General features: G+C 35.9%; 1 long non-coding RNA gene across 1 annotated transcript in view; it reads left to right on the top strand.

The window, feature by feature from the left end:
• The window catches only part of LOC141572818 (uncharacterized), a 316,426-nt gene that overhangs the window by 32,381 nt on the left and 257,679 nt on the right, over positions 1 to 26,366 (top strand). The window lies entirely within an intron of this gene.

The raw sequence follows: 26,366 nt of genomic DNA, 5'->3' as shown, positions 1-26,366 counted from the left end.
TTCAAGGGAAATTGGAAAATGGAGTTTTTAAGCTGGCTATATATTCACCCTGAAGAAAATCAGAGTTCTCTTACTGAGGAAGAAAAGAAAAAACAAAATAGATGGGGTGCAACTAGCAGTGCTGTTCCAGGGTCTTTGAATTTCTGATGTTATTTCAAATATCTTTCAAAAATGGCAAATTCCAGTTGTTTTTGGTATTCATAGAAACATTTTCATTTTTAAAATTATAGTTGATATGCAGAAAAATTTCCTTTCTTAATTGTACATTTCTGCAAGTTTTGACAAATGCATGTCTTTTATTTATTTATTTATTTATTTATTTATTTATTTATTTATTTTTTTTGAGGAAAACATCAAACAGAGTGAGAAACAGAAAGAAGTTTATGAGATTTGGTCAGAGAAGCAGGCGGGACCACCCTCTTCAAGGGCATTTTATGGATGATAAGGAGTCTGGATTTTTATCTAAGTGCAGTAGGAAGCCACTGGAGAGTTTTAAGCAGGGGAGTGACATGATCCAATTTATGTTGGAAACTCATGCCCTATTCTCTCAGGAGAATGGATTGTAAGGAACATACAAGGAAGAAAGGAGTCCTATTAGGAGGCGACTGCACAGTCGAGGTAAATGTCCACGGTCACTTACAGGGATGGGGTGGTAGCAATGTAGATGGAGTTAAGACAGATTCAGTAGATATGCTGGAGTCAACCTGATTTGCACTTGGATGTTCATCTTCAACTATTTCTATTTCTTGGATGTGATTCCCTTTGGAATCAGATGTTCAGAATAATCACTGTAATTTGCGAATTTCTTTGCATACATACACTGCTAATTTGGCAAAACTGTTATTTTTATTTTTTTTTCATTCCCCATTCATGCATGCAAGTGTGGTTCACAAGCTGCATGAAGTAATTACTTTTCTGGATTAGAGAAAAGAATGAAGAAATATTCTATTTCATGAAAGAATTTTAAACATGCTCATATGATCTGGTGTTTATATTAAGATTTAGAAGCAAGTTAAGGAAACTGAATGGAGATCTTACCTCAGGAGTTTTGAGAAGGTCTTGACTTCATGCATCTCTTCCATGGATTGCTTAACTTCCATTAACAATGTTCTTAAAAAATTTTGTTTGTGTGTGTGTGTGCACGCGTGCTAGCCTTCCTGAGAGGCGTGGTATATTAAATCCCCAACATATAATACACAATGTATGAATGTATTATACATTTCTTTATTAATTTACTTTCGTTCTTAGTCACTCTTGATCACAAATAGGAGAAATGGGTATTTGCAACAATCAGTTTCAATAACTTGAAGTCCTTAATAGGTGAGTAGGGATTGAATCTATTTTGTGGAAAAAAGAGATGAATGAACACCATGAATGCAATGAATAGACTGAAAGAAGAGTCCTGGGGATCTCTGGCCATTTGGTCTATGGCAGAGGCGCAGGCAGAATACATGCCATAAAACAGTGGTAGACGATGCAAAGAAATAAGGAAACAGTATTAGGAAAATATGAATAAAAATGGAAAGCCATGACCATATTAAAAAAAAAAAAAGGACCATAACTTTGACCCATGAATGACAGCTTAGGTACTATATTTGGGCTATAAATTTGGGTTTGGACTTCCAGAAACCAACAGAAAATAAGAGTTGCAATCAGTTGCTGAATTCCTATTATCGGGATAGCAGGATGCCCAGTTGGTTAGGTCTCATTTTTGGGGAAACATGGTAATAAGTATTTTGAAACACTGTGTTAAACATATTTAAATAGGATCCTTTCTAGCATTCGCGTCTTCTTCTGAGGGGCATGTGAACAGGTTTAAGGTAAATCTAATGGCTGTTATTCTTAAGTGCTTATGCAGTAAAGCCTTAAAAAGTCCACATTTCCCCCAAATAATTCTGGGTGTACCCCGAAGGTGTCGGAACAGTTCTAGAGAGCTTTCCTGTGACTTCTGCTGGGCACAGGGGTAAATTCTCTTGACTATCGCTGCCCCTGGGGTACGGCCCTGCCTGGTGTGGTTCCCATATACCCCCTGGCTCAACAACACCTTGCCAGGAAATGTGGTCTCATATCAGGCTATGTATTACTGTTACCCTTGTCAGGCATTGCAGTACATTCTAGAACCTCATTGGCTACTGCTTCTACTCCTGTGCTTTCCCACTGGACACAAGATCCTTTGTTAGGAGCAGCTGTTCCTTCCACTAGCTCCTTTTGGGCACTGCCACCATGCTGGGCATTGCCACTAATGCAATGGAAATTTTAGTTTGCTAAGCTGTTTATCAGTGATGAAGTGGAGACAAATGCCAACCAAATATCTTCCTTAAGTACTTCAATATCTTACGGACGTTTTAGTGCAGCAGCCACATATTACTGGTGGGAGAAGAGGTTATTGGACCTTAAAGGCTTGTATTTTGGCTCCATTTCAAGAACCAAAGAAGTCAGAGCCAAGGCTTGGTGGCTCAGGACAGGCTCGTGGTATTTATCCATGGGCTGGTTGGGTAAGCGGACTCAGTTTGCTATTTGGCTGTTTTAGATGAAGAAGTAGAAAGTGAGGCCACATGCTTCACTTTCATAGAACAGCTTATCAGGAAAACTCTGCATTTCATGGGGCGGGATGTAGATGGCTTGCCTAGCTATTGTTTTCCATTTGTCTATTGTACAGCCCTTATAGGAAACTCACGAAACCAGAACCCCACTTCAAATTATGAGTATCTAGTATTAATACTAATTATCATTAGTGTATAATAAAGGGGAAAATGCAAACCATTGGGGAAGGAATATATTTTTCAAAATGTGTGATTGGAAAACTGACTCTGCAACAATATCTACCTATTTACATGAAACAACACCAGTGTAAAGAGATCAGTGTAAAATGTGAAACCATAAAAAATGTTATAAGAATATAGAGAGGAATATTTATTTTTTATTAGGGTGGAAAAGAATGTTTTTTTCTTTAAAGACAATAAAGGAAATAAGAAAAATCAATAGATCTGACCACATATAAATATAAAACTCTTGTTAAGTCAAAATATACCAGAACCAAAATTTCAATGTTACTAAAAGGGAGGTTGAATAGTAATTAAAATCATAAACTCTGCATACTCTCAGAATTTGGTTTTGGAAATAAGCATTGATAAAATCAATGAACGGTCATTTAGCAATGTCTATCAAAATATAAAATGTACAGACTTCTCGACCCATTAATTCCATTGTTATAAATTTATTGTACATATATGTTTATAAGTGGCATGGCAAGGATGTTAACTGCTGTATTGTATAACAGCAAAAACTGGAAACAACCTAATTTTCTATCAGTAGTGGCCATATTTAACATAGATTTTTTGGCATCCATACACTGGAATGGAATGCAGCCATTAAAAGAATGAGGTAGCTACATATGTATATGAAAAGATTTCAAAAGCCACTAGGAGGAAAAAATGACCTATATAAAAGAATGCTTGCATTTTTGTTATAAAAATCTATGTGTTGGTATTTGCATAACTTTCTCTATAATAATATACAAAACTGTCAGTAGGGGCTATTTTTGGGGACTAGAACTCGGGTTTGGTAGAAAAGAGATTTGTAATTTTAATGTCTAGCTGTTACCATTACTTAAAAAATAAATGTAAATGTTTTTATTTGTTTTATAAGAAGTATATGTTGTAGTCTGACAGCTCTGGCACTAATCCTGTTATAAATTTGCAAAAATTATTTTATTTCTTATTTTCCTCATTTGTAAAATGGGGAAATAATACTGTCGGCTTCATAGGATTATTCTAAAGATTAAATTAGGTAACGGCATATAGAAAGCATCAATAAATGTTTGCTATTCTTATTATTATTGATCAAAATGCAATTTGAAATTATCCATTGGTTTTTAAACTATTTTTCTTTGCACTATTATGATTTTGAGTGGTAGCTCTAGGGATTTTAAAATACAATTCCCAGTTTTCATAGTCTACTTAGAGTTAATATTATACAATACACATAAAATATAGAAAACTGGAACTGTAAGGTCCATTTATGCCTCTTGCTTGTCCTTTATGCTATTGTTTTCCTACGTATTAAATCTACATAAATTATAAAGTGAACAGATGATATAAAACTATATTAAGATGATACAAAACAAGGGGATGTAATGTATAGCATGGTGACTACATTTTTTTTAAATGATGTAAAATGATGACATTAAGGTAAAATAAAGCCAAAAAGATAATATTTTGCTTTAAAGTCATATGTACTTTAAAGAAATTGACAGCAAAATAGTCTTGTCTATTTGAGCAGATATTTCCACTTCTGATGATTTTCATTTTTTTGTGTGCCGATACACGTTTCTATCTGTTATCATTTGCCTTCAGATAAAGAACAACCTTTAGTATTTCTTGTTATTTTTTATTTTTAAAACAAGCATCTCTTTATTAACTTTACATATCCCATTTATTATGTATATTCTTATATTTTCTCATCTAAACATTAATATGTTTGAATATGGAGCCAGTGGCAGGGTGAGAAGAGATGCTGAGTTCAGTTTTGTGCGTGTGGTAGCAGCATTTCCAAGTGGCACATTTCCCTTTTTTTTTTTGTTTTTTCTTTTTCTATTACAGTTGACATTCAATGTTATTTTATATTAGTTTCAGGCTACAGTGTAGTGGTTAGACATTTATATAATGTATGAATTGATCCCCCTGATTAGTCTAGTACCCACCTGGCACTACACATAGTTATTACAATATTATTGACTATATTTTGCCCACTATGAAAACCAGAGGCATCATCAGAAGAGAAATAATCCTGACACTTTAAACTCTCCATAAATCTACATGTGTTTGTGATAGAAGTTTCCACTCATTTTCTCCTTGTGAGTTCTCTACGTTTGGTGACATTCAGCAGCCACCTACAACCACTGAAGTATTGGCCTTTATTCAACCATTTGGGCATTAAAGTTTTCCTCTTGAGTCTTCTCTCATGGTTATGTGAATGCAGCGTTATGTAGGTCTCAGCATACCTACCTGAGAGAAGATCTAAATATTAGTTGCAGCACACAATTTAAGCAAAGTCACTGCGTGAAAGAAAAATACCTTTCCCTTTGGGAATGATCCCCAGGAGACTTCAGAGCCAAAGTCCTGTGAGCTCCTCAAAGGCTTCCACTGAGACTAGAAATGCTTCATTCAGGGTATTTCGTGTGGGATACTTTTAGTAGATATTGATTTCCTGTAGAAAGTGCATCATGCGCCCCGTTCCTTTCATTCATGTGCTCTTGAGAGCATTTTTGCTGAGTTTAGAAGGGAAAAAATACACCAGGAAGAGGCTCAGAAAAGACTTGAATATAGAGATCTGCTTGAGTTTTATGGGAATCCCAAAGCATTGTCAAATAAGGTCTGAATTCAGAGGCTGGCCTACTCCTGGAGGGCAGGTGTCATCAGCTGGGAGATGATATTGGGATAAACTCTTTTTGAACTGGGGGGACCAGAAGGAATGAGAGCAGAGGTCTATCGCTGGCAAGCTGAGGCTAATAAGGAACATTCCAGAACCGAATCAGCCTATATACTAATGGAGGAGTAGGGGAAATCATAATCCATTTAGAAAGGCAAAGGGCGAGGTAAAAGACAAAGCAATGCTGGTTGGTGAAAGGCTAAGTGAGTGACAAAGGCAGAGCAGGGGAGGCCCCAGAGTCTATTTTATTCATTCATGCATTTACTCGTTCATTCATGGAGCAGGTGTCTTTGGAGCTGGGACAGAGGAAGGCTTTAAAAACTGGCGCCGAAGGGATAGAAATCTTCAGTGGAGGGAGTGATAGGACTGATGACGTAGAAGGAGAAAAGTGAGGATGAAACACAGTTTTCTTACCATGAAATATATTGAGGAGAGAAGTTTGCATCAGAGTGGATAGAATCTTGAGTTCTGGGATAAAGTCTCTTTCACGGGTTTTGCAACATGAGTTTTGCAAAGATCACTTCATAGGCATAAGGAAGGTATGTTGGAAGGGAGGGAGACTGGAGGCAGTAAGACCAGCTGGGCAAGTTTTGGAGAGTCCACCTGATAGATGCTAACAGTCTTTGAGTTAAGGAAGTGAGCGTAGGCCTGGAAGAGAGAAGAAACATGTAGATGATATCAGAACGTTATTGAATGTCCTGGTAGAATAGGACATGACAGTAGATAACACGTGAACTCTAAGGGAGGAAGGGCTTGAGGTTACACACCCAGGGGACTGTGAACTGACAGTGAGACCCTGACCATCTACACTAAAATGGTCCCCAGTTATTTGCCAGTACACCCTTGGCAAAGCACTTAGTACTATCCAATATTTTTTTCCTGGTTTTTAAATTTACTTTGTTTTGTCTTTCTTTCCCCACTAGAAAATATGATTCATGCAAGTGAAGAAATTAACTGTCTTCACCAATATCTCTGCCTCCTAGATCTGTGCCTGTCAAATAATAGGTGCTCAATAAATATTTGTTCGATGCATGCAGAAGAGTTTCTTTTATAGAAATAGGAAAAAATGACAGGAATAATAAGTAGTCTAAGAGACAATAATTTCAGAAGTTATAATCAATTGTCTATCCTAGATTTGTCACCAACCAGCCATGTGAACTTAGGGGCATGATATTTCCTCCTTGTCTCACCTTTCTAATATATAAAATAGGGATAATTGTTACTTTTCCTCTATTCTATGGTTTGGGACTTAAAATCATAGAATGTGTATGAGAGCACTTTGGAAAATTAAAAGTAACAATTCAAATATGAGGCTCTGTTAGGAGAGAAGGCAATGTTACTGTTTTTAATATCTTCTCTAAGAGAGAATAAAATTGTTTTAAACTGAATTAACTGAGAAAATTATAAAAGACACTAACTTCTTCTTTTGTCTCTCTTTTTCTCCTTTGATATGATAGTGTGACTAAGAGCATTCGTTGGAATGTAGCTATGATGTTTGAGTCTAAAGAGGAACCCAGCTGGCTTTTCCCCAATTAATTTTCCTCTAGATAAGCCATGATAATTTTTAAAGGAGCAAACAATCACAATAAAAAGTATAGTGTCTTGGAAAATGAATGTAACTTTTGTCAGGGAGAAAATTGAGTAGTAATATGTCTCAGGATTTTCACGGACAGAGATGGGGTTACCACACAGTGCAAATTAAATACATTATGGTATTTTAGAAGTCACAGGGTGGTTATCTCCTAGCGTGTCGTTCATCAGTGTTGAAGGATTTTTGACCAAGCGGAAACATTCTTGCTGTCCTGGGAACTTTGCATTGTTTTTTCACTAAGAATTTCCTTTGGAAAAGCTACCCTCCTTTCTGCATTTCGTGAAAGCTGCCTCTCTGTTCTGGCTGTTGGTTTGTGAATCAGAGTTGAGTGGTCACACTGGAATGGTCAACCAGGAAAGGATTTGGAGTAAGAATTGCAAGGAGATCGGCCTTGACAAGACAGTGTATGGAGGGAAAGAGGAGGGGATGTCCCAGGTCCTGGATGCTGAGGGTCGCCCCTAGAGGGAGGACACGGTTAAGCCACTCCGGACTCCAAATGGCAGGGGAAAGAGCAGGGGGTGACCGCAGTAGCTGCGCTACACAACATACAATGGAAAGACCCAGCAACAAAGTGAAAAAAATGCCTGTGCAAAATAATTATTTAGTTAAAAATTTTTTTTTTAAATCGCACCCATTCTTGAGACTGTTGGTTGTACTTCTGTGAACTTGCCCAGGATGGCTGTTTCTTTCCTTCTGATATGGTGGAAATGACCTGGGCTTTGGAGTCAGACAGACTTGTGTCCAAATCCTGGCTTTGCCGCCTCCCAACTGTGTGACCTTGGACACATTACCTAACCCCCATGCACAATGTTTTCTTCATCTGTTAGATGGGGAATAGCATCTTCCTTAAGGATTGGTGGAAGGATTAAGATTATCCAGCATAGCATGTGGCTTATGCCTTGTACTCAGTATCTAATTGTTATTACTCACCCCACCTCTGCTGCTTCTTTGATTTTTGATTCTGTTTCATTGATCATGCCAATATTTGATGATTACTTGTTCATGTAGTTCAGCTCTATGAAGTATTGAAAGAGAAGAAAAGAGTTGGAGAGCTTCACTGTGGGAAGTATTTAAATCCAGCATCTCTTCTCTGTAAGATTTAGGTTATTTACTTCTTGAAACCATGAATAGGGGGGGTCAGCAACTACCCACATGCTTGAGAATAAATGAAACCATCCCTATTCTTATTAGGCTATGGATTTTCCAACCAAGAAGGTAGCAGGGGGCTTTTCTGTTATTTTCTTTAGCTCCTCAGCTGTTACAGAAAGATTTTTCAATCACATTACATTCTAGCCACATGATTTATATTACCTGTACCACTTGACAGTGCCTTTTTCCTCTAGAGATGACATTACAAAATAGCCATTGGCCACCAGAGAGTACTGATGTTTTATGTACAGGTTCTTTGCAGATTAGCTCACGTAATTCTCACAACAAGCACATGATATAATATTTTCTTTGTAAGTGAGGAAATGGAATTTTAGAGACGTCAAGTCTCTTAGCTCATGGATACACAGTGAACAGTTAGCACTTATACCAGTTTGACTCTAAAATCCACGCTTTGTTTAATAAAAGAGTTAAATAAGTCTAATCTAAGTAGAGCTGCTTTCTTTGAGACATTTTGTTTGTCTAGTTCAGTGACAGCTGGACAGCTCGCTTACACAAAGCTGCTTGTCTCTCAGTGAGACTGGATAAATTGAGCTTTTGCTGTGCTCTGCTAGTCTCCTGTCCTCTTTTCCTTAGGCTGCACTGACTTTCACCTTTTTACTTTTGATGGCACTGACCTGGCAAACAAACCTAGGGCATGGTGTCCCATTTTCCGAGGCCAGAACAAAGGCTGCTTTATTTAAAAATCTTGCTATGTCTGGAGTGTGGCTAGGGAGCTTCAAACACTCATGGAAGGCAACTACAGGGAATTTCAAACTATACTTTAGGCAAAGATATTTACCAAGTAAATGCTTTCAAGACTCCATAGGCTTGAAAGCCATCTTTTCTCCAGCAAGAGATAGAGCAAAAGGCATAGGTGACTAAGTCAATAGAAAAGCCTTAGACTTCCCTCTCTCAGTTCATCCTAGTCTTATTCTGGACTCAGTCTGCTCACACGATCTCTTTTACTATCATCCTAGTTCAGACTACTACGTGATCTGGCCCCTGACTCAGTCTCCAGATTCCTGGGAACCAATATGATCTACCGTGTTTCCCTGAAAATAAGATCTAGCCGGACAATCAGCTCTAATGCGTCTTTTGAGCAAAAATTAATATAAGACCCGGTATAATATATTATATTATATTATATTATTATATTATATTATATTATATTATATTATATTATATTATATTTTATATTATAATTTTATTAAAGACCCGGTCTTATATTACAGTAAAATAAGACCAAGTCTTATATTAATATTTGCTCCAAAATATGCATTAGAGCTGATTGTCTGGCTAGGTCATATTTTTGGGGAAACACGGTAGTGCACTGTGATCTTTGAGTTATTTGACTAGAGTACATTTATTTTTCTTGCTTTAAGATGTGAACACAAGCAATTTCTTCTGCTCCTCCCCTGACCGCTATATGGACAGCTTCTTAGGTCTTAATTTAGCTTAATTTTATTTCTTCAGAGTGCCTTACCTTACTGTCCCCTCTAAAGCAGCCATCAAGTCACTTTCTACCTCATCTGTCTCTTCTGCTCCCCCCACAATACTGTGTTTCCCCCAAAATAAGACCTAACTGGAAAATAAGCCCCAGCATGATTTTCCAGGATTACATCACCTGAACATAAGCCCTAATGAGTCTTTTGGAGCACAGTTTAACATATGACCCGGTCTTATTTTTGGGGAAACACAGTATTTATTGTAACCAATTATTTTCTTGTTTATAGATTGGTTTATTATTTCTTGATTTTTCTCTATGAGAGAAGCAAACTTTGAACTTATTTCCTCAGCATATTCAGCACCATGAACAATGCCGTACACCAGAAGAGAGTCATGAAATATTTGTTGAGTTAATTACAGAGGTTTTCTCATTTATATTAAATAGGGAATGTTACACGGAAAGGCGAGAAAAAAGAATCAGAAGTATCTGTTTATGAAAAAGACAGAAGTATGTATGTGTGTGTGTGTAATATATATGGTATCTATCTATCTATCTATATCTATCTATCTATCTATCTATCTATCTATCTATCTATCATTGATTAATCAGATTGGCTCTTTTTAAAAACATAATCCAGATTACATCACTCTTATTCTAAAAATCTTTCAAGGCTTAAAATGGCCTTACATAATTTGCTTTCTTCACATTTTAGGTGTATTATCTCCTATTATTTTTTGTCCTATTCACTCTCTTAGAGCCTTTCTGGCCTCCATACTGTTTCTCAAACATGGCAGATACATTACTGTTTTAGGATATTTGCAATATCTCTTCATTTTGCCTGCAATGCTCTTCCCTTAGATCTATCCCTTTCCTTCTTCAAGTCTTATCTTTTCAAGAGATAGTGCTAATTTCCTTATTTGCAATTTCAATCCAGGCCACTGTAGCTCTTTCACATTCCCGGTTTTCTGTATTCTGCCCATTATTCTCCACAGCACTCATCAACTTCTAATATTTACTTATATATTTATATTTTTTATGTATTTACTTATATTTAAATTGTATTTATTGTTTATTTTCTGTATGTTTCTACTAGAATATAAACTTGGGGATGGGGAGAGCAGGCATTTTTAACTGTTTTTATTTCACTCTTATAGCCCAAGTTCCTCATATAGTTCCTGGAATGTGATAGATTTTTCAATATTGTTTGTTTAAATTAACAAATAAATGTTACCAAACTGAATGCTTTATGTTCCGAGAAACTTAAAGTCTGATGGATTCTGTGGCTGGTGATATTTGGTTTCTAAATCTGTTTACTATAACCTCAAATCTGGATTGCAACCTACATGTGGCCCTATCTTAGTGAAATTTCAAATCACCAAGGTTAAAAAGATATCTTAAACCTCTTTAAAATATAAAGGAAAAAATGTTTACCTACCTGCAAATGAAAATCAGATTTCATTGGTTGTAAAAATTGAAGGAAAAATCTTTAAGGTTGAAAGAAAAATAATTATGGTAGAATTCTATACATTTCTAAGTTATACATTTCTGAATCAATTCACTATAAGAACAAATTAGAGATTCTTTTTCAGAATGCAACAATTTAAAAGATTTAACTTCTACAAAGTTTCTAAAATATTGCTTGAGATTGTACTCCAGAGAAATGAAAAAGGAATCTAAGAAAAGTGAAGCTATGGTGTCTAAGAAGCAGTGGGCCTGAATGAATAGTGCAATTAAAAAAAAAAAAATCGTATGTTGACAGGTGTGCAGGAAGCTTGAAATGCAATTGAAGGAAATTAGAAAGGAAAGTTCTGTGATGAATGCATTTGACAGTAAAATGAGTGCCATTATAACTCATATAATGAAGAATATGGGCATTCTTAAGGATATGATGAAGGCATGCGTTTTCTGTCTTCGAGAGAAAGAAAAGGCAATGAGAAATGCATCAAAAAACAAAAAGGTGTACAAGTAAGTCATGGTCCAAATTTGACAAAAAATGAATTGACACATGGTTTAGAATAATCAGTGCTGTGAAAAAAAGAAATCACATTATTTTAACTTTTTTTTTGTTATTTTATTAAGGCAAAATTTACTTACAATGAAAAGTATAGATCTTAAGTGGATAAGTGCACATACATGTGTTTCTTATTTTCCATTATTCCAGAAATTTTCTTTATTCCCCTTTCCCCAAATCCCTGCTACCCTCCAAACTCACAGGCTAGCAGGGTTCTGTTTCTTTTACTATAGATAATTTTTTCTCTAGTTCTAGACTTTATTTAAATGAAATAAGACAGCATTCTTTTGTGTCTACTTTTTGGATCAGCATTTTTTTTTTTTTTTTTGAGATTTAAACACCTTGCTGCTAGTATTCATGCTTTGTGTTCATTGTTTGATAACATTTTATTGTATACATATATCACAATTTCTTCTTTCTCCTGTTGTTGGACATGTTGACTATGTCTCATTGTGGGTTACTTTGTATGAAGCTGCTATGAATATTCTAATACGGATATTTTTGCAAACATTGTATTTATGTTCTTCGGGTAGATATACAGGACTGGAATTGCTGAGTCATAGCATACATACATGTTCAATCTTATGAGAAACTAACAGTTTTGTAAAGTACCATTTTACATCCCTGACAGTAGTGTATATTTGAAAGTTCAGGTTGTTCCACATCCCTGCCAATATTTAACCAACTGCTTATGCTTAACCAGCATCTAACATTTAACCAACATTCAGACCAACTAGTGTTAGTTTTTAAAATTTTAGTCATTCTAATGAGTTTGTAGTGATAATTTCATCAAAGTTTTAGTTTGAATTTCACTTATGATTAACGATGAGCACTTTTTCATAAGCTTATTGGCAATTTTATCTTTCTTTTAGAAGTGTCCACGTTTTTTTTCCCATTTAAAAAATTAGGTTGTGTTTCTAATATTAAGTATAGAGATTCTTAATATATTCTGAAAAAAATCCTTTATTAGATGTACATATTGGGAAAATTGTCCTTTTGTCTGTGATTTACCTATTCTTTCTCTGATAGTTCTTTGATGAGCTGAAGTGTTTAATTTTGATGAACTTGTATTTATCAATATATTTTTATGATTAGTACTTGCTGTGTCCTGTCTAAGAAATCTTTGTTTATCCCAAGGTCATGAAGGTATTCTTCCATTTTTTCTTGTGGAAGCTTTACAGTTTTTGCTTTTTCATTGGTCTATGATTCTTCTGAAATTAATTTTTGAGTATAGTGTGAGATAAGGGTTTGAGGTTCAATTATATAAATATCTAGCTATTTCAGTCCCGGTTGTTGAAAAAACTTTTCTTTTCCCAGTGAATTGCTTTGGTTCCTTTTTAAGTGGGTGCATTTCTGTACTCTCTTCTCTGTTCCCTTGATCCATTTGTCAGAACATGGGGGAACCAGTTGATTTTTCTTCATTTGATGACATTGGATTACATATCCTTTTCTCCGTGTGGGTCTAATAATAGTATAATATAAAAATTATTTGTTGCTTCTACGTTTTAGGAAAATATTTAGTAAAATACTGTTTAGGAAAATATTTAGAAAAAGCATTTGAATTTTCTTTAATTTTAAATAATTTAATTTTTAAAGAGTAATTCTCTTTAATTTTCGATTAAAGAATTCTTTACCAAATAGCAGATCTTCCTGCAGGAAGTAGTGGAAATATTCTTGTTGAACTTCATGAGGCCCAGAAACCTTATCTGATACAACGGAGAGGAGCTGAATTTGCCTTGACAACTATAGTGAAGCATTTTGGTGGTGAAATGGCAGTGAGGTTGCCACATCCCTGGGATGCTGTGGTTGGTCCATTGAGGAATACAGTCGACATAAATAATTTTGATGGAAAGTCTCTTCTGGAAAAGGGCGATGGTCCTGCCGAAGCATTTGTGAATTCTTTGCCAAGTTTTGAAACAGAAGCAGGATTCTGAGCGTCATCATTGTACCGAGCTCTGCAGCGAGGCACATGGCTGCTCGTTGTGTAGGCGTCATGAGTAAAATAGCTACCATGGAAACAATGAATATTTATTTGGAGAAGTTTCTTCCATGGCTGGGAGCAATTGATGATATAATAATATCAAACAAGAGGGTGCAATTGAAGCACTTGTCTGTGGAATGGAACAATTGGATGTTGGTATTGTTCCATATGTGATTCTTTTAGTTGTGCCTGTGTTGGGAAGAATAAGCAATCAGGCAGACAGTGTAAGATTCATGGCTTTGCAACACTAATTAGACTCATGCCACTTGCATTACAGACCCTCCAAATATGTCAGAATTAATCCAATTGAAAGCCTAGGAGCGACACTTTTTGGAGCAATTGTTAGATGGGAAGAAATTAGAAAATTACAAAATTCCACTGCCAATCAATACTGAATGCAGAAAATGTCAGCAGGATGGTGTGAATTGGTTAGTATTTCTTAATAAGCATAAACTTAATGGAATTCTATGTGATGACATGGGTTTAGGAAAAACTTTATAGTCCATCTGCATTCTAGAAGGAAATCATTGTGACGGGGCCCAGGAATATGCAAGATCAAAATTGGAAGAATGTATGTCACTTCCTTCCTAGGTAGTTTGTCCATCAATGTTAACAGGTCATTGGGTGGATGAAGTAGGTAAATTTTCCTCCAGAGAATATCTCAATCCATTGCACTATACTGGACCTCCTACGGAAAGAATAAGGTCACACACCAAGTAAAAAGGCACAATCTGATAATAGCTTCATATGATGTTGTGAGGAATGACATAGATTTGTTTAGAAATATTAAATTTAACGACTGCATTTCTTGATGAAGGCTATGTCATCAAAAATGGAAAAACAAAATTGTCAAAAGCAGTAGAACAGCTGACTAATGATAGGATTATTCTTTCTGAGACACCAATACAGAACAACATTTTGGAACTGTGGTCATTATTTGATTTCCTCGTGCCAGGACTTTTGGGGACTGAGCATAGCAAACTTGCTTGATATGGTAAATCTATAGTAGCAAGTAGGGATGCTCAGAGCTCCAGTCGAGATCAAGAAGCAGGTGATCTTGTGATGGACGCACTGCACTGCCAAGGCCTGCCATTTCTTTTGAGAAGAATGAAAGAAAATGTTTACAGGATCTTCCACTCAAAATTATTCAAGACTATTATTCAGGACTCTTAGTCCTCTCCAAGTTCAGCTCTATGAGGATTTTGCTAAGCTGCACTTTTTGAAGAAGCTGAAAAAACCAAAGCTTAAAGCGACGGGCCATGTATTCCAGGCATTACAGTATTTACGTAAACTGTGCAATCATCCAGCGTTAGTCTGAACACCTCAACATCCAGAGTTCGTGAGCACTACTGAAAAATGGGCAGTTCAGAATTCTTCTCTTCATGATATTCAACAGGTCCCTAAACTCTCAGCTTTGGAACAATTGTTGTTGGACTGTGGTTTGGGAAATGGCAGCACTTCCGAGAGTGGCACAGAGTGTGTGGTGGCCCAGTACAGGATACTGATCTTCTGTCAGCTTAAAAGCAAGCTGGATATAGTAGAACAGGATCTTCTCCAACCTCACTTACCCCCCATCACTTATTTGAGGTTAGATGGTACCATATCTCCCGGTCAGAGGCATTTCATTGGGGCACGGTTTAACAATGATTTATCCATAGATATTCTCTTACTTACAAGTTACTTTGGTGGCCTGGGGCTTAACTTAACATGTGCTGACACAGTGGTATTTATGGAGCATGCCTGGAGTCCTATGTGTGACCTACAAGCCATGGACCGGCCCATCACATTGGGCAGAATCGTGTGGTTAACATGTACTGATGGATAACCAGAGGAGCGCTGGAAGAGAAAATAATGGGTTTGAAGAAATTCCAGATGAACACGGTGAATACAGTTATTAGCCAAAGAAATTCTAGTTTGCAGAGTATGGGGACAGAGTCACTTCTCAGTCTGTTTACTCTTGATAAGGATGACAAAGCCGAAAAAGCTGACATCTCTGCTTCTGGAAAAGCAAATAAGAAATCAGTTCTTAAAAACCTGAGTGATCTTTGGAATCAAGAGCAATGTGACTGAGGGTACAGCCTGGAAAATTTTATGCATTCTCTCAAGTAACTCTCACGTATTATAAATGCAGTTGCGGCTAGTTTGGTTGCATTTCTGCTGATATTCAGCAAATTTTAAAGTTTACGGGTTTATGGTGAACTTTTAGCTCAATGTGTAAATAGATACGAAGAATATTCAGCACAACACTGGTTCTTGTCTCACCAGGAGGAGCAAGTTATTCTCAGATATTTGCACTGTAGTAAATTTGAATGTTAATGTGAAGTGGTTTAAATTTTACATGCTGCATAGCTGCAGAGCAGAGGAACCAGATCAGGTTTCCAAGAGCTACCAGGAGGTGTTCCCACTGGGAGCGAGCCTCCGATCTTTACATAGTCACATTGTACAGCATAAATACCTATGAGCACTTTGGTGTTTGGGTACATTTTTTCCTTTTAAATAGAACTCGTTTTCCTAAATGCTTAAAAATAGGGCTATTTGTATAAAAGGCTTAATGAGACACAATTTTAAGAATAATGATGGATATTGGTCACTCTTAGAACATGAAAATCCTCGACAATGAATTGAACCAGTCCTTTATATATTTAATGCACAGACGCAGTGTTTTTCAAATCCTAAACATCATTTTGTCAACTTTTAAAATATATCAACTATTCTAAATATAGGCAATGGTCTAGTTAAAGCTATCATAATAACATCCTATTAAGAGGTTGTTTTTTTTTTTTTTTTAATTTTATTTTATTAAATTTATTGGGGTGACAATTGTTAGTAAAATTACAGATTTCAGGTGTACAATTCTGTATTACATCATCTATAAATCCCATTGTGTGTTCATCACCCAGAGTCAATTCTCCTTCCATCACCATATATTCGATCCCCCTTACCCTCATCTCCCACCCCGCACCCCCCACCCCCCTTACCCTCTGGCAACCACTAAACTATTGTCTGTGTCTATGAGTTTCTGTTTCTCATTTGTTTATCTTGTTCTTGTGTTGTTTTTGGTTTATATACCACATATCAGTGAAATCACATGGTTCTCTGCTTTTTCTGTCTGACTTGTTTTTAAAATTTATCAAATGGCTAGGATATAGCCAGATTCAGAGAACATATGTATGCAATAGGTTTTAATCATATATATGATATGGTTTCAATCATATATATATCATATATATGATTGAAACCTATTTCATATATCATATATATACAAAGGGTGCCAAAAATGTATACACATTTTAAGGAAGGAAAAAACTGTATTAAAATTATAGTACTCAACATATAACAATAACAAAAGATGAATACAAGTCATGTGTATACATTTTTTTGGCATCCCCAGTATATATATATATATATATATATATATAAAATATATTTTGTATATATATATATGAATGTATATATAATATATCTTTTCAACAGATACAGTTTATAACATATATAGTTTTCCAGAAGTAGATTTTACACCGTTTAGAGTTCCAAAACCTATGGTGAAAAGACTATTTATTGAATACGTGACTGAAGCATAAAAAGGAGGAATATTTTTTTATATATATACAAACATACATAAATACACATGTCTATAGGCACAGATATACTTATCCTGCCACTGAAAAGGTGCTTGGTATTGGCATTAAAATCACATAGTTGTCCTGGGCAGCAATAGTAATTGGGCCTGAAGCTGATTCACTAGTGTTAGAAAAATGAGCTCCAAGGGGAGGGCGGGTATATGTATGTAGATGTGCACATGCGTATGTACCTAATTTTATAAATTTCACATATAAGTTAATACATGCCTGTGTGCATATATGTGTATGGGAGATATTTGTATATACATGTATAGGTACTAAACATCCCCAAGTTATGTGGCTGGTCATACACGCAGGTATCGGTTTAAAAACCATCAGATCTCAGCTCTAAAATAACATTTTTGTTGTTTAAAATCATTAGTTATACTGTTCTGCAGCATTTAGACATGACATTTGTCACAGTCACATTTCAGTAGCTTTGACAACCATACTGTAACATGAAGCCTAACATTCCACAAGAGAATAATAAATAGGCTTGAAACTTAAAGAAAAAAAAAAATCTTTAATTCTCTGGAAAAAAAATAAATTTTTTCAACTGAAGAACAAATGGTTAGATGACATGATTTCTAAGAACTCAGTGATTTTTCATTTCTCAAGTTGTTAGCCTTTTGTCCACTAATTCAGATCAATACGCATATTTGAGCAAATTTTCAATCTGTGTTTTCTTCAGTGGGAAGCAGAGAGTCTGGTGTCACCCACGTTTTCTGTGTGTAGTCAGATTTATGTGGGTCCATGAAAATAGGGATACGTGAGTTCTCACTGGCAGACTCATATTGATGCAAATCCGCTTTCACCTGATTTAATGGTTTCTCTAATTGAGCCACCTAGTTCCTGAATGATAGTTTTACTCTGTTGAGAGCATCTTATGATCTCAGTGGCATTTGTGGCTTCCTGAATAATTAAGCTGGGACTAGGATAAAATTTCTTACTGTAACCCGTAAGTCCTCTGCGTTACCACTCTGTGGCCATGAAATAGGTTATACTTCCTTTTTGTACCCTTTTTCCAGCATGAACCCCCCACCAACTTGCTGGAAATTAGCCGCTCCCTGAGCCTGGTGATTTCTGCAACTCAGTGTGCACCCTGGGACAAGTTTGTCAAATATCTCTTTCTGGTCTCTCCAGTTTGTCAACGTGTTACTTCTGAAGCTTGTAATGTGGCTGATCTTCTGGTTTTCTCTCTCTGTCTCTTTCTCAGTCTCTGTTCTTGCTCCCATTCTCTCTTGGCCGTGACGAAGGAATAATATTATTCTTAATTCCCCTGAGGATAACTGAGACCATGACTGTGACTTCCAACAAGGCTTTGCTGAAGGCTTCGAGCCACAGAAATGTGATGCAGAGGGATCAATGGATACATCAATGGATGTGCAAATCTGACAAAGGTTCCTTCGCAGGTCAGCCCCCTATTTAGCCCCAGGCCTGTTTTCACTTGGGAGGGGCACATTTAACTCCATACTTGGGAATGTTCCAAATACTAACATCCTTCTTTTCCAGGGCCGCATTATTTTTATACAAGATTAACCTACTCCCAGGGTTACTTTTTGGTTCAGATTATTATTTATGTCTTTGTTATGCATCAATAATTATTTAGGCTTCACTATGGCTTTCACTTGTTTATTTGATATGATTTTTTCTCAAGCCCCAAGTATCCTCTTTTTAAATGACTCTTTTTTTTTTTGTTTCCAGTTTTGTTTCTGCTGGAATATATCCTAGGTAATTCTTTTAGGTATGGTCTAGGAATGGTCAACTTTCTAAGTATAAGGAGATCTGAAATTGTTATTCCTTCCCACCTGCATGTTAGCTTGACTGAGACCAAAATTCTGTGTGTGTTTCTTGCCGTTGAGTTGGCTCTGACTCCCAGCAACCGGATGAAGGAGTGATGTCCATACTGTTCTGTCCCATATAAGACCAAGCCAGCAACTTCTCATGTTCTTTTTCTGGGCCGAGAAAAGAGAAACAGCCCTGCTTGACCCTCCTGTTGTAGCTCAGCTTTAGCTGCAAGTCTCCCATTAGTAATGGTCTGTACAGGACACATATTCATCTTTTAAGAACAAAACCCAATTTTCATAGGCAATGTAAACCAGGGTTATAGACAAGACCATACCAAATAGGGTCTAATCAGCAGGGGAAACCACTAATGCTATCAATTTACTTTATTAAAGAGAATACTTTATGTGTCAATATGAAATTTCTACATTGAGACTATTTTCCTGCATTCAGGAAATCTTCCTTGAAACAATGGGTTAGCATTTTTCCTGTATCTTCTTGCCTAAATCATATCCTCATGGTAGTTACTTCCTGTTCCAGGGCGAGCATGTCCCATGGACAAACTGCAGTCTTAATCCTAAGAGGCAGAAACTATTTACAAACCTTCCAAGTGGCAGTTGTTCTCGTTAAACAAAAAAAGAGTGGGAATGAAAATTCTTAAAATCTGTAGCTTATTGGGCCCTCCATTAAGTTAGGTAAAAATATTTATTGGTAAATTCTTGTCTATTTAGTTGCTCCAAAGTACATCTTTCCAGGTTTTCAACCCCAAATATCTATGAAGGCATGACTGGCAGTGAACATACACAGTAATCAAAATAAATGTAATAAATTAACTCCACAAAATACAAGGCTGATGGAACTCGATTAAAGAACAACAACACCTTGGGATCCACAGCATGAGACGGAGAGAGTCTAAGCTAAAGCAATTATGCTTCCCACCCCCCACTATCCCTTGGTTCAGTCTTGGAGGCGTGTACCAGAGTGAACAGTAATTATTGTATTATTCCTGGGTTCTTACCCGGTCTCAGATAATGGGAATAGACAATGCCAGCTCAGTTTATCAAAGGTACACCGAGTAAAGGCCTACCAGAAACCAGAAACTTGACTTAGAGTGAAACACATCCACTTGCCCTCCAGTGATAATTTGATGAAGGTACTCAACAATCGGTGAATTAAGGGGCAATAAAAACAAAGCCAATTCAAATAGTTCTCTGTTGTCAGCAGTAAATTGAAATAGATTTTCCTCTAGTTGAGGGAGAGAATGAAGGAAAAGATCCCCACAACTTTAATATCCATTAAAAAGTATTTCAAATAGATATTTCTAGCGCCAAGAAAAGGAAGAACATCCCTTTTAAAATAATTTGCTATCTGATTTTTTAAAATATACAAAACGATCATTCTCAATAGAGTATGGTTTGGAATGGTCTCTCTCAGAGAGGAAAAGTACATTGCTCTCATATGTGACTTCCCGCCCTAGTACCATGACCTCTTGGTTCATAAGCACTGAGGGCTGGGATAAGAAGATGGCCAACATCCACAACACATGCCAACTTGTCCACCTGATTATTGAGAGCCTTCTTCGCGTTACAGGCTCTTTATTGAGCATTCGCTTATCTTCACCCTGCTTGTTTTCTTTCTTACAGTTGCTGCAAATACTTCATGTGTGTTTCATGTCTTGAAAAACTCATTTGTCAGAGATATTTGAATTTTGATGTGGCCAAGTTTAGTGATTTTAATTTATAAATTCTGTTTGTTATCTCTTGCTTAAGAAGAGCTTTCCTATTTTACTAGGAAAAGATATATTGTATATTTTTCTCGAATTCTTTCAGTTCTTTTGTTTTGTGTGAATGATGTGAGTTGGGACCTAACTTTAGTTTTTTAAAGTAGATGATCACTTTTATCAACAGTGCTTAGTTAATAGTGAATTCTTCCCTAGCATCTTGAAATATCACTTTTATAATATACTAATAGTCCATATATATAGTTTCTGAATTCTTTATTCTATTAAAGATTTATTTATCTAGTCCTATGCATTAGCTATAATATAATTCACCTTAATATTTGGTAGTGTAAATCATTCCTCCTGGTTCTCCTTTTTCATAATTATCTTGGCTGTTCTTACACATTTACTTTTCTATATTAATTTTAGAATTAGCATGTCAAATTCTATTAAAAATGTGTTTGAGAGTTTTATTAGAATTGAATTAACTTTATGGATTAATTTAAAAACTTACATTTGTTTGCAATATTGAGTCTTCCTATTTGATAGCATACAATATCTCTACATTTATTCTAGACTCCTTTTATGCCCTTCAGTAAAGTTTTATAGTATTTTCCATAAAGGTTTTGCATAGTTTTCATAAAGTTTATTCATAGAAACTTTATAGTGTTTACTTCTTTTATGGTAAATAATATATTGTTCTTGTACCTGGATTCTTTGCTGAAATTTTTCTTATTAGTTTAATAATTAAAGTTTATATAATTCTTAGATGAGAAAAGCCTTCTATAAGACAGTAAAGCAGAAACTATACCTGACATTTTTTGTTAGTTTTGTCTGTATATAAAGCAATAACTATGATTATAAAACACCATAAACATAATTAAAAAATAACAATCTAAGACAATATTTGAAATACATAAGAGAAAAATATTATATTACTTGTATGCAAAGAACTTTATAATAAGCAAAGGATAAGATGATCACCATAATATACAAATAGGCAAAAGTCATGCATAAACAATTTGCACAAACTGAAAGAAATGTGCGTCTTCAGTAAATGTGGAATGAAGGTCAAGTTCATGAATAAACAGGAAATGCCAATTAAAATGTTATACTTTGCCACCTATCAAACAGAGAAAGGCAAAATAATGATAATCCTCATTGCTGTCATTAATTTGCAGAAAGAGACTATCTTTTAGGCTGTAGACCCTTTTTAGAAGACTCTTTAGTAATAGATATCATGAGTTTAAAACGGTCCTACACTTTGAACCAGTAATTTCACTTTTAAGAATTCTAAGATATGTATTTCTGAGGCATATTCATAAATTACATTAATTTGGAGGGTTTTCTGTGGTTTAGCAATTTGGCAAAATGTTGGCTTAAACAAAGCTTTTAAAACAAGGAATTTCTCAGAATTTTCAATGTGCTAAGGTATATTGTGAACTTCTAAACTTACTTGACCACAGAACTATTTGTTGGCCTGAGTACTTCAAGGAATTAGACCCCCACCCAATATGGATTGAGAGATATTGGCTTGATGACGTTATTATGGAAGCCTATAAAACTGAGCTGTAAGAATGTTCATAATAAGTGTTTCCCGGAAAATAAGACCGGCTCTTATATTAAGTTTTGCTCCAAAAGATACATTAGGGTTTATGTTCAGGGGATGTCATCCTAAGAAATCATGCTAGGGCTTATTTTCCAGTTAGGTCTTATTTTCTGGGAAACATGGTAACAACAGATATAATGGCAAAAATTGTTAATACTCAATATGTGTTTAAAAATAGGTACTGTTTAAATAAAGCATGCTACATCTGTTTAATTGAATACTGTAGTCATAAAATGTGCTCTAGAAGAATAATTAATGCTGAAAATGTTTATAAATTTTATAATGTAAAAAAATCAGGCTATAAAACATTAAGTATAGTATGTAAGACATTGTGGGTACATGTATGCACAGAAATATGTATGGAAGCAGAATTATCAAAATGTTAATAGGTGTAGTTACTCTCTGATGTGATTATCTGTGACTCTAATTTCCTTCTTTATTTGTTTTTCTTATAGTGAACATAAATTACCTCTATTCTAAGAAAAATGTTACCGTTCCATGTTATTGCGAAAGACTTGTCTTTTATATCTCCATAAATTAATGTTGAATGTACCACCTTCCCACCCCTCCATTACTTTTTTATTTTTGGTCTCTACTGAATTCTGTGCACACTGCAAGTTGTTTTTACTTGGGACTGCATTTAATAGTATGTGCAGCTGTTCTTACACTTTAAAGATGACATTTAATACATGGATTTTTAAGTCAGACTTTATTTCTGGTGCAGGAAATAATACCCTCTTAAAGCTTCTGTTGCATTTTAAAATGTGTATTCAGATAATATCTTTCCCATGAATTATTAACCTCATAACTGAATAGCTTGTATGAAATCTGAACACTTCCTAGTTCTGAGGACATTGTGTCATATGAATTGCAGACCCGTAAGGGCTTCGACTCTCGAGCAAAATGCATATTTTGTAGTTCTTTCTGTTTTCCCACGCTATTCACAAAGATGTGGACGCCGCTATGTAACTCTGAAGAAATCACCGGTCTCCTCATTTTCTCTTTGAAGTAGGCTTACTCTCAGAAAAAGCCTGTCTTCGCTCTTTTTGCACTTCTGATCACATTCGTTGCTTTCACTTTTATTGTCCTCATGTCTTCATCTGTAGCAATTCATGTTTCAAACCTTTCCGACCACACTCCTCCACAAGATCCTCTCCTTCCTCTCATTATCAGGAAGCAGTTTTCTCAGTTCTCCAACTGTTTGGAAATGCATGTGTCAACTTATAAATTTAAAATTATATAAAGTTATAAATGTTTCCAAATTCTATTATTTAGCACTAGGAATTATATCACCCTTACCTTCTCTTTATGAATTCTTATGGTTTCTCCCCTATCTTGATTTGAGGACAGATGGGTATGTGTTAAAGACTCCCTCTGCTCTGGCACTGTTTTTGCTTCACCTTGGTTTTGCTTTATGTATTTTCATATTGTTATTCAACTTGCAATATTTCAAGAGTTTTAGCTTTCATCAAATAGAAACAGAAAGACAAATCATTAAAAATAGTTTCTTCCCCTCATTAGCAGTTCTGCATCCAGAATTCTGAAGACAAGCCACGTTGAACTATTGCTTTTGGTTTTGTTGATTGTTTCTTAACCCAGTCTTCTAATTTGCAAATGCCACAAGCTCCCTCTTGCTCCAGATCTCTGTGTTTCTTATCACTTTACCTCATATCTTCCCTTGGCTGTCTCATGATTCCGGTGTCAGGTCATTTCTTTAAAGATGCCACTCGCTCCGAAACAGCCCCTGCCTTCCTACTTCCTTTTTCATTTTACCTTGGTTTGTTTTCCTTGTAGAACACACCACGATCTAGAGTCACCTTGTTTATCTCCTTGAGTACTTGGCTATTCAGTGTCTATCCCATTAGCATGTAAGCTTCCTAAGAGCTTGTACTTGGTCTCTTATCATAACATCCTGGACCCTCAGACTTCAAAGAATAATAGGCATATCGTTGGTGTTCCATAAATAAACAGATTTCATGCAAGCTTTTCAATTATGAGGTTAATAATTAACGGGAAAGATACTATCTATTGAATAAATGAAATGTTGCCCTGCACTTACCTGACTAATATGCAAATGTTGAATGATCATTTTTAGGTTGCAGGCTCTGTAATTCTTCAGGTGTGTTCCCCTCATTGAACATTTGCATTGACTTCTCCTGCTCCTTGGAATACTTTCGCACTAGATATCCACAAGCCTCACCACTCATCTTTTTCAAGTCTTTCTTAAATAAAGAGACATTCCTGAGCGCCTCTGTTTAAAACTGCAGGTCCTTTTTTATCTCCTACTGTTTCTGATTTTTCCTACCACATTTGCCTTTCCCTCAAAGCATGTGTTATCTCCAAACAACTTAGACAATGTACTTACTTATTATGTCGTACTGGATAGCTTCCGTTTGTCCATCCAGATCTAGTCTTCACCCCACACCTCTCTGCTCTGTACCCTGAAGGCTGACTTGCAAGGACCCGCGCTCTTGGCAGGACCCTCACTCACTGGCCGAGTGCCTTGGCTCAGGTTTACTGCTCCTGTAAGCTGACCCTCTCTCGTCTCCCACTTTCTGTAATGGCTCCCTTCCTCATTGTCGATCTGTTGTTTATGTCTGTTTCTGTTCTTTCTCATGGCAGCTCCATGAGGGCAAGCAGTCTGTTGTTTACTGTTGGATCTCATGTGTCCGGATGAGTGCTCGATGCATAATAGATTTCAATAAATATTGGATGACTATTTAATGATTATTGACTCTAGGTTCAGAAAAAAGATTGAGCCCACTCATGTTATCCCTTACCTCTCCTTTTTCCCTAGACCTCCCCCCCAACATTTTGGTAATTATATTATTATTTTAATTATTCTCTGGATGCCTTTATAACTTTAAATAATACGCTTAAAGCTTTGTTTCTCTTCTGTAAAATTTAGATGGTGTCCTTCAATGTCCTACTGTCTGAAATGTGAGGATGAGAACAGCTGTCACCCCTCCTTTCATGTGTTTCACCGCTTGAGTTTATAATACAAAGTTCAGTGACATCTCCCTCTGTTTTATGTTCTGTATTAGTTTGCTAGGGCTGCCATAAAACTACCAGAGACGGAGGGCCTTGAGCAATGTAAATGTATTCTCCCACAGTTCTGGAGGTTAGGTATCCAAGATCAAGGTGTCACCAGATTTGGTTTCTCCTGAAGCCTCTCTGAGTAGGCTTACAGTCTACTATCTTGTCACTGTGCCCTCAGCCCTGGTGTTTCTAAATCTCCTCTCCTTGTAAGGACCCCCATCAGACTGGATAAGGGCCACCGTAATGGCCCTTTAAAGGCCCATCTCCAAATACAGTCACATTCTGAGGTACTGGCGGTTAAGGCTTCATGTGAATATTGGGGGGGGACACAGTTCAACCCATAATAAGCCTCAATTAATTCTTCTGTATTTTGTCTACAGCTTAGTTCTAAATTTTAAGGCCAACACACATTGGATTATAGATATATATTGACTATTTAAATTTATTCAAGGCATTGTGAAGTTGCATGTTAGAATTGTGTTCCCTTCACATGACTTCTGTATGAATGGAAGGGGGGGATATTCCTAGAGTCAAGGTAAAAATGGACTGTTGCCTCACATTCCAAAATCATGACACACTGTAGTTTGCTTCTTCGTATTTGAAGTGATTTTCCTATTCAGTTTTGTGAGTTGTGTGGCATACAGAATGCATTAAACTCAAAATGATTTTCCTTCAGAACCTGATGAAACTGCTCATTGTTTTCTAGTATCCAGTACTTAAATTTAGATGGATTTGCCTTGCTTTATAGCTTAAACTGTACTTCTCTAGAGATATGAATAATAAAATTCCTGTTATCACAAAAGTCAATTAGTAAACTTGTACTATCTCTAGTTTTTCTTCCCCATTTGTTTTTTTATGCCAGAAAATGTGGAAATTTTAGTGTATTAATATTACTTTAAACTATTTTTTCACTATTTAACACAAAGTTAAATATTTTTTCAATAAATATTTATGATCTGCACCATGAAACATGTTTATATGAGG

Source organism: Rhinolophus sinicus, chromosome 15, assembly GCF_057876585.1.
Source record: "Rhinolophus sinicus isolate RSI-liver-muscle chromosome 15, RSI-T2T, whole genome shotgun sequence".
In the NCBI taxonomy this organism is placed as follows: domain Eukaryota; kingdom Metazoa; phylum Chordata; class Mammalia; order Chiroptera; family Rhinolophidae; genus Rhinolophus; species Rhinolophus sinicus.
The sequence above is the reverse complement of the archived record's forward strand: the minus strand, read 5'-3'. Positions and strand labels throughout refer to the sequence as shown.